Source organism: Schistocerca nitens, chromosome 1, assembly GCF_023898315.1.
Source record: "Schistocerca nitens isolate TAMUIC-IGC-003100 chromosome 1, iqSchNite1.1, whole genome shotgun sequence".
Classification (NCBI taxonomy): domain Eukaryota; kingdom Metazoa; phylum Arthropoda; class Insecta; order Orthoptera; family Acrididae; genus Schistocerca; species Schistocerca nitens.
Genome location: NC_064614.1, coordinates 804,740,193 through 804,755,507, shown reverse-complemented (window position 1 = coordinate 804,755,507; position 15,315 = coordinate 804,740,193).

Sequence of the window (15,315 nt, the reverse complement as noted above, 5' to 3'; positions counted from 1 at the left end):
CACAATTTATTTTTATTTCCAGACTCAACAATAAATAAAAATACCACACGTTATTAATGAAAGGATAAACAACTGTGTAAATAATAGTGTTTTCAGTGAGTTATAATTTAGCAAATCACCATTAAATATAGATACAGCAGATAATGTTTTAAAAGCAAGTCACTGTGATCCGGGCAGGAGGCCTTACACGCCAGGAATGGCAATAAATTAATAATTGTTTAAAACTCGCTGCAACTTACAAATGAACTATTGAAATATTAAAGGCAAGTCTCCACAAAGACAGCAGAAGCCATGAGATGCCAGGAATGGCAGTAAATAAGGTTTTAAAGGCTTACTGCGTAAATACAAATAACAAATTAGAATTTTTAGGCAAGTGACCACAATCACGGCTGAAGACCTTACACGCCAAGAATGGAAATAAATTAAGAATTGTTTAAGAACTCGCTGCAATTTACAACTTAATGGTATGGAAATATCAGAGGTAAGTCGCCACAAACACAGCAGAAGGCGTCAGACGCCAGGAATTGCAGTAAATAAGGTTTTAAGGCTTACTGCGTAAATACAAATAACAAATTAGAATTTTAAGGCAAATGACCGGAATCACGGCTGAAGGCCTTACACGCCAGGAACGGAAATAATGTAAAAAAAATTAGAAACCTGCTGTAAAACAGCAAATACAATAGCAAAAGTTAATTAAAGAAAACAAGCAACTGATCGGCAAACGGGTGAAATAAAATGATGGTAAACTTTGTAACACAACCCTTAACATCCACTGAACACAACACTGCTAGATTTATTCCAGAAGGTGACCAGAACTATTAACTAGACATATATAACCTTTAATGTAGGCATTACAAGGTATTGCAAAAAATAATACAATAATAAAACACAAGGACCAGTATATAAGTTCCTTAAAGGGTACTGAGGCAGATTATACCCGCAGAAGGCGTGGACCGAGGGAGCGTTACACTGAACTACTGTCCATCAGACTTCCTGTTAGAACACCTGTCCTACAAGAACCAAGGGGCCACAGACGGTGCTCCAGCAATCGACCTCTGAGAAGGTCCGGCAACAAACACTTTCGCGAGAGATGAGATAGGCAGCCAAGAGTTGCATTCGCTTCACAAGATGGTAACTCAGACTAGTGGCAGTCTAACGAATGACTAATAGTAATCTTGCTGAAGCTACCTGACGTTGAATAAACTAAATGCAACTACGGAACAATACGCCATAGCCGGAGCCGGCAGTCTGCACTATGTCCCCAGACTACTGCGCTTAGAGTGCACGGAACAAGAAAGTAATCACTACCACCTGAGTAGAAGAATCACCAACCGGCCTACAATCAAGAAATCTGTCAAAACTACATGCCTTACTGGACAGCAGTGGCAAGACGAGGAAACGTACACTGCTGTTACATACACTAACCCCCAGGACAGGTAACTGCGGCGTTAGCAGCCACCAGGCAAGAAAAATTACCGCTGGTTGAACATAACAAATTGTAAAAAGTTGAACGCAGTAAATAGTAATAAGAAGTCGAGGAACGCTAATCAGATCCACCTTCCCCAAGCACTTCACTCGCTGCTCTTCGCCTCGGCGACACTGAGCAGCAACGCGAACCCAAGTCACTGGAGAATCGCGAGATATCACAATGGTGGAGATTTCTCTACTTGGATTGAAATGGACTCATCTTAAAGCTTGCTGGATCCGGTTTGCGACGAGGTCGTGCAACCCCGTGACCACAGCCCTTTCATCCGACAGTCCATGCGTGCCACCAGCGGTCCCGGCGTGTTCTGGTACTGCGTGGACCTGGGTTCTCCTTAGTCCCCAACCGAATTGACCCACTCACACGACCCGGAAAAACAACGACGACGCCCCAAAGATAGGGCAACAGTTATTACATATCGATAACCTCCGCTGCTGCCACTAGCAGACCAGCAACGATTGCAAAACTGAGTGGCGCCAGTCAACACGAAAAGAAGACAAACAACCGCAACCATGACAACCAAACGATACCGTCTGACCTCCAACAGAGGGCGGAAACCTACAAACAGCACCAACGTGATGTGCAGCACGGCTCAACTATGAATGTCTTTTGTGCGGCCACGTCCTTCTAGCTCTGCAACAGCTTAGATGTGTGGATGGGATAACTTCTTTGCAAGATGGTGCACTTCCGCACATTGCAAAGCCAGTTAAGTAGCTGCTGAAGTGCCATTTCGGAAATGCTACAATTATCAGCCGCCATTTCCCTACAGCCCGGCCGTCCATATCACCCGATAATCCGTGTGGCTTCTGGCTGTGGGGCTATCTGAAAGATGTTGTGTTCAGTATTTTGATTGCAAACTTAGCTCCACTGAAGGCACGTATTACGTAACACATTCTGAACATGACCCAGAGACACTTCGCCAGTTCTGGAACTTGCTGTTTCTCGATTTCAGCTTGTTGCAGTACACAGGGACAGCATTTTTCTTTTTTTCATTGGCCTTGTCCCGCGCCAACGTGGGGTCGACCTTGTTATTACGGGTTTGCAGAGTTGGTTGCAGAGAGTGGCTGGATGCCCTTCCTTCTGCCACCCCAAATCCCTGGAACGTAAGTACTATACCTCAGTTGTCTGCATCTAGTGTAATCCAAAAAATAATGCGAACAAATGGTTCAAATGGCTCTGACCACCATGGGACTTAACATCTTAGGTCATCAGTCCCCTAGAACTTAGAACTACTTAAACCTAACTAACTTAAGGACATCACACACATCCATGCCCGAGGCAGGATTCGAACCTGCGACCGTAGCAGTCCAGCGGTTCCGGACTGCAGCGCCAGAACCGCACGGCCACCGCGGCCGGCAATAATGCGAACATGTTGAAACGTCTGAATCATGTAACTGAGGTGGAATGTGGGGACCAGCCTGGTATTCACCTAGTGGGATGTGGAAAACCGCCTAAAAGCCACATCCAGGCTGGCCGGCAGACCGGCCCTCGTCGTTAATCCACCAAGTGGATTCGAACCAGGTCGGGTGCGCCTACCCGAGTCCAGGAAGCAGTGCATTAGCACTCTCGGCTATCCTGGTGGGTAAACGGTGGACAGCATTTTGAACATGTTTTGCACCAGTCACACGGAAATTAATAATCTGATTTGATTTTGACTCATGCATTTCATGCGGTTTGTGGCCTCAGGACAACCGATGTGATTGATGGTTTTTATGCGGTTATTGGGCTGAGGACAATTAAAAACCGATGTGAGTGATGCTTTTTATGCTTTTTTTGGCCCCAGGAGAATTAAAAACCGATCTTCCCCCTCCGATGTGATATTACCTTGTTGTGGTGGATGGACCTATGTAATTAACAGCATCATACATGTACACCCATGCACACTGAGTAGTACAGTTTGTTTAACGTTAAACGTACACCTTAGGCATTGTTGTATGATTCAGTTGTCATTTGTAGTCGACCACTATTAAATTATGATGCTTACAGTGCCATCTATTGCTACATTTTGTAACTATTTATTTTCTTCTACCATACGTTTTCCCCTTCTCCGATAATATTCCGTTGCAATTTTAAGTCATTCTGACGGGTGGTGTTATTTCTTCAGCGGTTTGAAAGTTTAATATTAATTATAATCACCCTGTACAAAGGCACGCCATAAAAGAAGAGGACAAAATGCGCCGCCTGTGTGGCTTCGTGGTTCCTGTTATTGATCGATTCGTCATCAACGTTGAAGATGGCAGTTCCAGAACTGAAATGTATTTTCGTGATTCGGATAATGAAGGAACTAAGAGATTACCAGACGACTGATTATAACCAGTATTCAACAATACGGCGAAATCCCTGCAGTTTGGTTTTGCATCACACATAGCTCGCTCAGAAAAATTACCGTGTGTTTAAGTTAGGAATTTTCCTACTTTTGTTTGTAATTAGAATACTATGTTATATGAGAACGATAGCAGTTTATGCTTTCAGTCTGGTCACCTAAGAAGCTTGCTACCGCTGGAGTTTTTCCGAATGTTATTTCACTGCCTTAAAAAATTAAATGACATCCGAAGCTATATTGCTTCTCCGCTCGTCCCTTTTTACGTCTGAACTGCAACTGCTCACATCTTTGCAGTCTGGCTGGACCAGTTGGCTGGCCAGTGCTCTCCAAGTTAAACGCGCCGGCAAAGCTGTTGTCCCCGCATTACCGCTCAGTCTGTATGCATGTAACACAGCATAAAACGTATCCTTATGATCGTACCTGACTGTACTGGGCAAAGCCTGGCTTCCGCTCCACGTGAAACGAAACTCAGTGAGGTTCAAGCAAACGCGGAAAAATAAATAGTGGAATGTTTACATCAGGTTCCCACTTATGATGGACACAGTACAGTAACCTTACTAAGTTATACATTATGTGTGATTTTGTGGTTATACGTTATGTGTGCTTCGCAGATAAAAAGCTACATTAGCATGTTTCATTCAGTAAAAATACCATAACTACAAAGTATTTCGTACGCAGCGCACCACGGTCGAAATATTCCATGCTGAGTAAGAGCAACGCTTTTTCCTCAAGCCTTCTACATTAAAGGGTTCGGGGTGACCACAGCGTCCTTTTTCTGTTTATGGACGTTCGTTCATTTGCGAGGTAGAAGTTTTAGATACTTGATGAGAATGTTGAGAAATGTGCTGTTTGCGGCTTTTCAACAGAACGCTTCTATGGACTGACTATAAACATGCTGCAAATATACAGTAGCTTGTGAACCCGGTCGCGTCTTTGAATACAGATTTTTAACAGGTACAGCGGTTCTTCTCATTCAACGTAATTATAAAGCATTAATACAGGGACACTGAAAAGATAGCACAGCAGAAGCAGAATAAAAGAAACGGAACACAAGCCATAAAAGGACAATTGTCTTCGTACGGTTTGCAGTAGGACTTCAGTAAGTTTTAACATATGAAAAGTGTGAAAGAAAAGGCAAGGAAAGAAAGTTTACTGCTCATCGCAATTTATACACTGAAAACAACGCTGGAGTTGAATTGTTGTTCAACGTCCTGGTTGTTCCCCCGATAATTGACTTCACGAAGAGTGCAGAAGTTTCTCTCGTGGCGTGAACTTTAATCTGTGGACCGCCTGCGACCTTTACCACCCGCAAAGTTAGCTGCGCGCTAACCACGCTAATTTTGCACCTCATCATTAGTCGTATTGTTTGCGACGTTACTACAAGAACCCAAACTCTCAACTTTTGCTGGTAGCATTGTGTGTCTGAAAAACAGCATAGTGCAGGTTATCTAGTGTCACAAAAACTGCACTGGGCGGAACAAATGTAGTTTCATTCCATGTTCAGGTCGATTTTTATAAGAACGTTTGCATAGGTACACATGTCAATGCAAGAAACGGAAGTTGTATGATTTTGATGACTAGCAGATCCTAAAGGGTTACTTCAACCGTCCAACTGGAAAAGTTTCCTTTCTTCCAACACACTGGCATCTTATCATCTTTAAGTGTTGGGTCAAAATTGTATCTGTATGTTGCAGGTGACCTAAGACAGTGCGTGTTGCTGTGTTGCTCATGGAGGACAACGGCCTTGCAGATGTGGTAACTCTGGTTCCTGCCAGATCACTGAAGTTAAGCGCTTCTCGGGCTTGACTAGCACTTGGATGCGTCACCGTGCAGGTCTGCCGAATGATGTTAGCAAGTTGGACGCCTTTGTGGCGCCAATTGAGGAACTACATAATTGAAAATTAGCAGCAGCAGTCACGAAAACTGACAATAGTCGCGAAAGCGGTGTGCACGGTGTGGTAACCACATGCGCCTACGTATCCGCATTCGGTGACGCCTAGGGGCTGAGGATTGGCGGCAGCCCTCGGTACTGATGGGTCCTCAAGGCCTGTTCAAACTGTGTTTGCTTGCGTGTTTGTTTGTTTGCGTTGGTCAGGACGATGCGAGGGAATGGAAACGATCAAACCCAGTGCCAGTCACTTCGTGCTAAGCATCACCGCACAAGCGTGCGTTAGCAACCTTGGCTACAGAGACTGTATTAGTTTTATAATTGGACGTGAAGTGAATTATGCACACCGTTTGCTTCTCGTGCACTTAACGACATTGTAACTATATGAAGAACTTGTTTACGGTAACATTTCATAGCAACTCTAAGGATATCATATCTACCTAGACCAAATTCTTTGGTAGTCAAGCCGAAAATTCTTGTGGATTGCAGTTTTGATGACTTACGGTTTCTCATGTCTGCGTTAATGCTTTTATATGTGTTCTCTGGGTCTTTCGATTCGGGTGAACTCATTTCTGAGTTGATCGGAGTTAGAGGAGTGGAATAGTGTGTGTGTGTGTGTGTGTGTGTGTGTGTGTGTGTGTGTGTGTGTGGTCTTCAGTCCAGAGACTGGTTTGATGCAGCTCTCCATGCTACTCTATCCTGTGCAAGCTTCTTCATCTCCCAGTACCTACTGCAACCTACATCCTTCTGAATCTGTTTAGTGTATTCATCTCTTGGTCTCCCTCTACGATTTTTACCCTACACGCTGCCCTCCAATACTAAATTGGTGATCCCTTGATGCCTAAGAATATGCCCTACCAATCGATCCCTTCTTCTAGTCAAGTTATGCCACAAATTTCTCTTCGCTCCAATTCTACTCAATACCTCCTGATTAGTTATGTGATCTGCCCATGTTCAGCATCCTTCTGTAGGACCACATTTCGAAAGCTTCTATTCTCTCCTTGTCTAAACTATTTATCGTCCACATTTCACTTCCATACATGGCTACACTCCATACAAATACCTTCAGAAACGACTTAAACCATATAGTAAAGCTACATGCCCTCGGGAAGGATTACAGCTGTAGTTTCCCCTTGCTTTCAGCCGTTTGCAGTACCAGCACAGCAAGGCCATTTTGGTTAGTGTTACATGACTAGATCAGTCAATCATCCAGATTGTTGCCCCTGCAACTACTGAAAAGGCTGCAGCTCCTCTTCAGGAACCACACGTTTGTCTGGCCTCTCAACAGATACCCCTCCATTGTGGTTGCACCCATGGTACGGCTATCTGTATTGCTGAGGCATGCAAGCCTCCCCACTGTAATAGGATGACCGGAGTGGGTGACGTGGTCGGGATTGTAGGGCGTGGCTGGGTAGAAGAAGGTGGCTGTTTTTAGCGATCTTCCTCTTTATTATTGGTTCTTCCAATACATATTTTGTTAGCTCAGCCCCACCGCTCATGTCGTGATGGAGACGTGCTGATGCGCACAGCCCGGGGAACGCAGCGCCGTGCTCGGTCAGCGGCTGCGCAGGCAGTAGGAGGTAACCAGCATGAGACCAGGCCTAGCTTCCCTCCTGCAGACGCTGCGGCTCGTGACGACGCCGGGAGTCGCTGGTGCGGCAGTGGGCAACGCCCTCAGCTGGCTGGTCCTTGGGGACAGCGTCACTAATGACGACGACGTAACAGTGACCGAACACCCAATCGGTTGAACCGATGCCGACGCCCACCTCTGATGCCCTTAAATAGTGCAGACCGCTACTGAATCCACCGGTTTGTAACCTCCCCCTCACTTATCGACCTTAATGACAGTAAAAATTAAACCGTGTGTACCAAATGGAAGTTTTGGAAAAGCAATCGTCACCGAAATTAATCTGTCGGTAAAGAGGGAGGAAAGGGTTACAGCTAAATGAAAGGAAAAATGCAAATGAAATTGGTGGAAATTAATTTTGAAGAGGGGTTAAGTTAATGAAGAAAGTAAATGTGTGGTCGTTACGTTAACAATTAATTGGCGTTAATTAGATATTTGAGATTTGGGGAAAATTACGGTCGCCAGTCCCATGGACAACTAACTGAAAATGAATGATAAATGCACATATATTTAGCACTAAAAGCGTGGCAACTGAAGGTTGACACGTGTTGTGTGAAAACTGAATGTTTGTCAGAAGTAATAAATTTCGCTACACTCTGACTTAATTTAGCAAAATAATTAATAAAACCGGAAAATTGAAAGTTAATTTAGTGACTGAAATTAATAGTGAACTTTGTTTCTGAAGCACTACGAAATTCAATAAAATAAGGTTAGTCTTGGGCTACCTCAACAATCATTTCAAAAGCTACTTGAATCTACGCAATTTAGAAATAAGAGATTTAACTTTGAACTTGAATTAAATGATTCTGAACAATTAACAATAGTAAAATTTAGTACGTACCAAGCTGAGCTACAGTCACAGGTAAGCTAAAATATGGTAACAAAACTCGCACTCTTAATTTCTGCTTGTGTAATCTAAATATTGTAGCCAGCTATGAATACTTTAACTGAACTTTGAAATTAAAGCAGTGAAATGGAATGATATTACTTTAACGCTGGCGTTTGAATTTCAACGACACTCGGGTTCATTCCGTAAAAGGAAGGGACCCTGCTTGGTAATGCAATTGGGACAATGAGCAACAAAGGTTCATGCTACGTTGCTGTAATTTAGTGAGAAAAATTTAACAGTTTGAAAAGCTGAGGTCTGCCATACAGCTCTAAAACTTTACGTGCTTTCAGTCTTCCTTGTTGGTTTTTGAAGGTTTGAAGTCGTTGATTGAGGAGGTGGCGACAATCGCTCATTGTCGGCCGTAGCTGTTGCAGAAGCTGGACGTTGGCGCGGCTTCTTCTCGACACGGTCACCAGGCGAAACGGGCTCTTGATGTGCGCCAGCTAATACTTCCCGTCCGCGACACCGTGTCAGAAACCATCATAGCAATTACATGCTGCCAAACCCCGAAAGTGCGGCAACTCGCGGGAGCGTCACACAACACACCTGCTCCACCGCCCTACTCCAGCCAGACTCCCTTTGCCCGCGCTCCATGCGGCAGAGTTAACACTCCCAAAGATGCTAAACACTTTGGTTCTCCACACGACCTATCGATGTATTCGTTCGATAGCATAGTATTCCCTAGGCCAGACCCAGCGTAAAAATACAAATAGTATTTACAAAACAAACCAATTATACATCGACATAAATGCAAAAATATATATATACAGATAGTAAAACAATTACAATATACAGGGTGAGTCACCTAACGTTACCGCTGGATATATTTCGTAAACCACATCAAATACTGACGAACCGATTCCACAGACCGAACGTGAGGAGAGGGGCTACTGTAATTGTTTAATACAAACCATACAAAAATGAACAGAAGTATGTTTTTTAACACAAACCTACGTTTTTTTAAATGGAACCCCATTAGTTTTGTTAGCACATCGGAACATATAAACAAATACGTAATCAGTTCCGTTTGTTGCATTGTAAAATGTTAATTACATCCGGAGATATTGTAACCTAAAGTTGACGCTTGAGTACCACTCGTCCGCTGTTCGATCGTGTGTATCGGAGAGCATCGAATTACGTAGGGATCCAAAGGGAACGGTGATGGACCTTAGGTACAGAAGAGACTGGAACAGCACATTACGTCCACATGCTAACACCTTTTTATTGGTCTTTTTCACTGACGCACATGTACATTACCATGAGGGGTGAGGTACACGTAGACACGTGGTTTCCGTTTTCAATTACGGAGTGGAATAGAGCGTGTCCCGATATGTCAGGCCAATAGATGTTCAGTGTGGTGGCCATCATTTGCTGCACACAATTGCAATCTCTGGCGTAATGAATGTCGTACACGCCGCAGTACATCTGGTGTAATGTCGCCGCAGGCTGCCACAATACGATGTTTCGTATCCTCTGGGGTTGTAGGCACATCGCGGTACACATTCTCCTTTAACGTACCCCACAGAAAGAAGTCCAGAGGTGTAAGATCAGGAGAACGGGCTGGCCAATTTATGCGTCCTCCACGTCGTATGAAACGCCCGTCGAACATCCTGTCAAGGGTCAGCCTAGTGTTAATTGCGGAATGTGCAGGTGCACCATCATGCTGATACCACATACGTCGACGCGTTTCCAGTGGGACATTTTCGAGCAACGTTGGCAGATCATTCTGTAGAAACGCGATGTATGTTGCAGTGCTCTCCGATACACACGATCGAATAGCGGAGGAGTGGTACTCAAGCGTCAACTTTAGGTTACAATATCTCCGGATGTAATTAGCATCTTACAATGCAACAAACGGCACTGATTACGTATTTGTTTATATGTTCAGATGTGCTAACAAAACTAACCGGGTTCCATTTTAAAAAAGGTAGGTTTGTGTTGAAAAACATACTTCCGTGCATTTTTGTATGGTTTGTATTAAACAATTACACTAGCCCCTCTCCTCACGTTCGGTCTGTGGAATCGGTTCGTCAGTATTTGATGTGGTTTACGAAATATATCCAGTGGTAACGTTAGGTGACTAACCCTGTATAAAGACACAGAAATGTCATATCTTCAGGTAACAAAATAAGGAAAAAAAATTATAGTACAATAGATGGAAATAGGAGGATATGCATTTCCGGCGTTACAGGTTACGCGGAGCCGTGTTTATTAGAATGTTCTCGATGAGTTGGCTAACGCAACCGCGCCACATGCGGCCTGCGCCTGCGTAATTCTCCTAATGCTGCGTTCTGGCTGTTGATGGCTGTCGTCTGCCGTGAGGCTGGCGCATTGCCCACAGAAACACACTAAATCACAATTTGGCACCATATTTCCTAAAAATAACCCCTTGTCCTCTATACCACCAACGGCAAGGTCTATGGTTCATGGAGGGGAATAGGGTATTTGTCTGTTTTCCGGAAATTGTCTTCAATGACTAATTATGTCATCTTATGTTTCTGACATGTTTTTTCTGCTCTTATTTATAAAAACGGAAATGAAATTCAAATAACTTGAAAGCCGCTAAAATGCTCCATTCGAGTCATGTGATGGCTAGCTCGCTGCTCGTACTGTCATAAAGCTAATTCACAAAAAAACTTTTTTTGGAACTTGTGTTTCGGAAAATGGGCTGCAAATGGTGTGTACTACCATAATATACAAATACTTCTATAAATACCCCTGAAAAGTTTTTTGGGTGTTCCACGGAATGAGATAAATAATGTTTTATCTCAATGTGAGGTGCGTAAAGTGTTATTTATACATGGCGATGTATGCAGACAACGTAGTGCTTTTGTATATTGGTTTTAATGTGCTTGACAATGACAAGTAGCCGAAATAACCTAATCGCACACTTAAATAAAAATTACTTTACAGCCTGTCACGGACCACGTTTATGTTGTTAAATGTTATTCTATATGACTCAAATACTACAGAAGCTATTCCCCGATTCTTAACAAGTGTTGTACAATCCATTGTTTTCTACGTATTTCTTTCCTCGATGATTCTGCATAGAACCTCGTGATTTATTATCTTATCAGTCCACTTAATTTTCGCCATTCTTCAATAACACTTCATTTCAACCCCATAGGTTCTGTTGTTTTCCGGTTTTCTGCCCACGTGTGTTTCACTCTCATCCAGTTCTATGTCGCAAATTATGTCTGATATTTGTAGACGTTTCTCGGCTGCGAATGGTTTTAGAGCGCTAGTCTGCTTCTTTTGTACTCCGCGTTATTTTACTTCGTAGAATTCGTTTTGTTCGTGTGCTACGGGATTCCTAGTTTTATGCATGTGACTAGTATTACGTTTGTTGCTCCACAATGATTTTTTTGCTCTGTGTGCTCTCAATCCATGTTTCATGCGCCCAGGATATGAAGTAATTCCATTAGAGGGATTTATTTGATTTATTCGAAGCAGCATACAAAAATGTTATCATTACCGTTATTTTGTACGTTCCCGATCTCTCCTTAATCCATTTTGTCAGCAGTTGTGTTTGACGTATTAAAACAAAATGTTTTATTGTAAATTACTTACCTTGCTCATCTCATGAACGAAATGCATGAAAGGGGATGAGGGATTGCAATATGATTAAGAAATGACGGCGGCAAATTTACCGAAGAATGTGGACAATAGGGTAAGTTAATATGACCGATGTAGACTGCATTTAACATACATCATGCGAGAAATATGACGGATGTTACATGCATTTTATATCCAGTACAGTATGGACTGCTGGGAATGTGTTCATTGTCAGGTACGTTACGTGTTAAGCACATATGCAGTGTTGTTCTATAGCTGCTTTCAAACAATATTGACATTTGTGTTATAAATTACGCGTGTGTTTTGGAAGTCAGTTCTGGAAGCTGGAGAGATTGAGCAGGAGTCCCTAAACGTTCTTTCCACCAAACTGTCGCCTTCTAAAGTTGTGTTCCCAGCGCAGAAGACAGCCTGTCGGTCGTGGGATCTTCTTCGGCGGAGGCTGCTATGTTGTCAACTTGAAAGTGTGATTGCTGTTTTTTTAATGCGATGTCACTTACCCAGGTTAGTCTCCCTATCTAAAGAGGGCAAGATCTGTAGTACTGACAATCATGGTAGACAACACTTCTCATTGTTATATTTTAAATAATCACGCAATCGGTACTGTCTTTTACCACACTCGTTATAGCTTTCTTAATTGTACAGTAGCTTTTCCATCCACTTCCGATGTAGAGTACAACATGTCTGCCCCGAAACAGAGATACACCATGTGATAAAAAGTATCCGGACACCTGGCTGAAAATGACTTACAGGTTCGTGGCGCCCTCCATCGGTAATGCTAGAATTTTCTTCACGGAGTGCTGCACAGAGGAGAGGTATCGATGTCGGTCGGTGAGGCCTGGCTTGAAGTCGGCGTTCCAAAATATCCCAAAGGTCTTCTTTAGGATTCAGGTCTGGACTCTGTGCAAGCCAGTCCATTACAGGGATGTTACTGTCGTGTAACCACTTCGCGACAGGCCGTGCATTATGAACTGGTGCTCGATTGTGTTGAAAGATGCAATTGCCATCCCCGAATTGCTCTTCAACAGTGGGAAGCAAGAAGGTGCTTAAACCATCAATGTAGGCCTGTGCTGTAATAGTGCCACGCAAAACAACAAGGGGTGCAAGCCCCCTCCATGAAAACCATGACCACACCATAGCACCACTGCCTCCGAATTTTGCTGTTGGCACAACACACGCTGGCAGTTGACGTTCACTGGGCATTCGCTATACCCACACCATGCCGTCGGATCGCCACATCGTGTACCGTGATTCGTCACTCCACAAAACGTTTTTCCACTGTTCAATCGTACAATGTTTACGCTCCTTACACCAAGCGAGGCGTCGTTTGGCGTTTACAAGCGTGATGTGTGGCTTATGAGCAGCCGCTTGACCATGAAATCCAAGTTTCCTCACCTTCCACCTTACTGTCATAGTACTTGCGGTGTATCCTGATGCAGTTTGGAATTGCTGTGTGATGGTCTGGATAAATGTCGGCCTGTTACACATTACGACCATTTTCAAAGTTCGGCGGTCTGTGTCAACAGAAGACGTCGGCCTGTACGTTTTTGTGCTGTACGTGTACACTCTTTGACATAAAACTTGACCGGCGGCCGGCGGCTGCAGAAGCCAAGTCCGCGCCGATCGCGACATGGGACGAATAAACTGACCGACTCGCTAATACTCTAAGTCCGATTATCTGCACAATCTGGCAACACTGTAGACTGCGGCGCTTCCTAGAGGAAGTCTTGTCCCATGATAGAGAAACCGTAGGCTGTGAACTCCTGTGGTCTAGCGGTAGCGTGCGTTGTTGCTGTTCACAATGTCTGTGGATCGAGAGCAGCTGGCGCAAAGTATTTTTATAGCCTCTTCAGTCTGAATGCTGCAGATGTGAATGTAATGGTAGCGCAGATTCAATCTATTTCGCTTTCTGACACACCGATATCAAAATTATATCCAGTAACGATTTTGCGGCAGATTTGCTGCAGACTGTCCCCCTCTGGACGCCGTATGTGGCAAGGCTCCGGGATCCATTTGCTGGCTACCGGCAGCGGCCGTGGCGACAGCAGTGGCCTCGCACTCCCCCGTTCTTTATCGAAAGCGCCTGTCACCGCTCATCGCTTTTGATAATATAAAACACTTTATCATTAAATGTTGCTCCACAGAAAATTTCTACGATTTCCATTCACGCTCGAAAGTAACGGAGACAGATGCCCAGATTAGTAGGTGGGTACTATATTACATTAATCGGCAAGAGCTGAGTATGGCCCGAAATTAATTTTATAGACTGGGACGAAATTAAACCACCTAACTACATTCGATGAATTTATAATTGCTTCATACATCGTTTCTTTTCCTTTCAGAGTCAATTATTTGTGCAACTTTTGGCCAATATTCAGATGGTTTCGTCACGCCAGAGTGAGCGCCTGTGGTGTAAAGTGTATTACAATTCTTGTTTCATTCCTTATGGTAAGTCTATGAGATAAACTGTGTGAATATCTTGCAACGCATGCTCTGCAACAGTGCAGGAACACTGCACATTTTGAGTTCCATGTATGGATTCATGAAGAGTTTAACGTTGATCGGAATGATACTTCAGGTCATCAGATTTAAACCAGAAAAATGTATCTTTTTGGAGGTTTCAGAGAACGGAAAAGAATTGATAACGCCGGTGTCAGAAAACGTCTGCAGTTAAATGGTATTGCATGAATTTAGAAGAGAGGGACTATATTAATCAACATGTGCACTTCATAAACAACCTCCTGACACGTTAGACCTATATGACAAACAAAGCTCAAATTCGTATCGTTGACAATTGGTTTGAATCTTTTCAGGAACTACTTTACAGAGAAGCATCTTGGCATTTGCAAAGCAGACTTCCATGACATTAACATAATTTACTAAGTCGAAATTGCACGAAGATTGATGTGTATAGGCATTCTTCAGATTTCGTAATGCCGGGCTACACCCGGAAGTAAATGCACTGCCACAGTGTTGACAAATACTTGTTACGACGCTGCCAATTCTCGGCTCTCTTACGAGGCACCTCTTTAGCGAAATGCTTGTCGTGATTGTCCGATACGGTTCCTCAGAGGGCAGACGCGCGCGCAGGTTTGTTTTTTATGCGGCGTTCTACCCTGATAGTTTCTGACGTCGCCTTGTGGGCTACGTATACATTTGAGGCATTCAATTATCATTAATCCAGAATGATAAAAGTTTCAGTTTCCGGTGTGGAAGAAGGTTGTTGACGCCGACATTATATCATTTCAACTTAGGGAAAGCAAAACGGGTGATTCAGTGTTTCTCATTCAGCATAAAGCATGTGAGATGATTTTCCGTAACGTTCATAATCATCTTAAAATACATACGAAGTAAAAATACATCGGAAGCTTATTTGAATTGAATATAATGTAAGATATCAAACGCTTTGCATCTAGATGTCGAATGAGTCCACGTGCAATCTTTAGCAGCATTCATGTAGAATGTCATGATTACCACGAGAATGAAGAAATTTGTTGGTAGGGATGGAAGCAAGAAGAGACGCAATCAACAA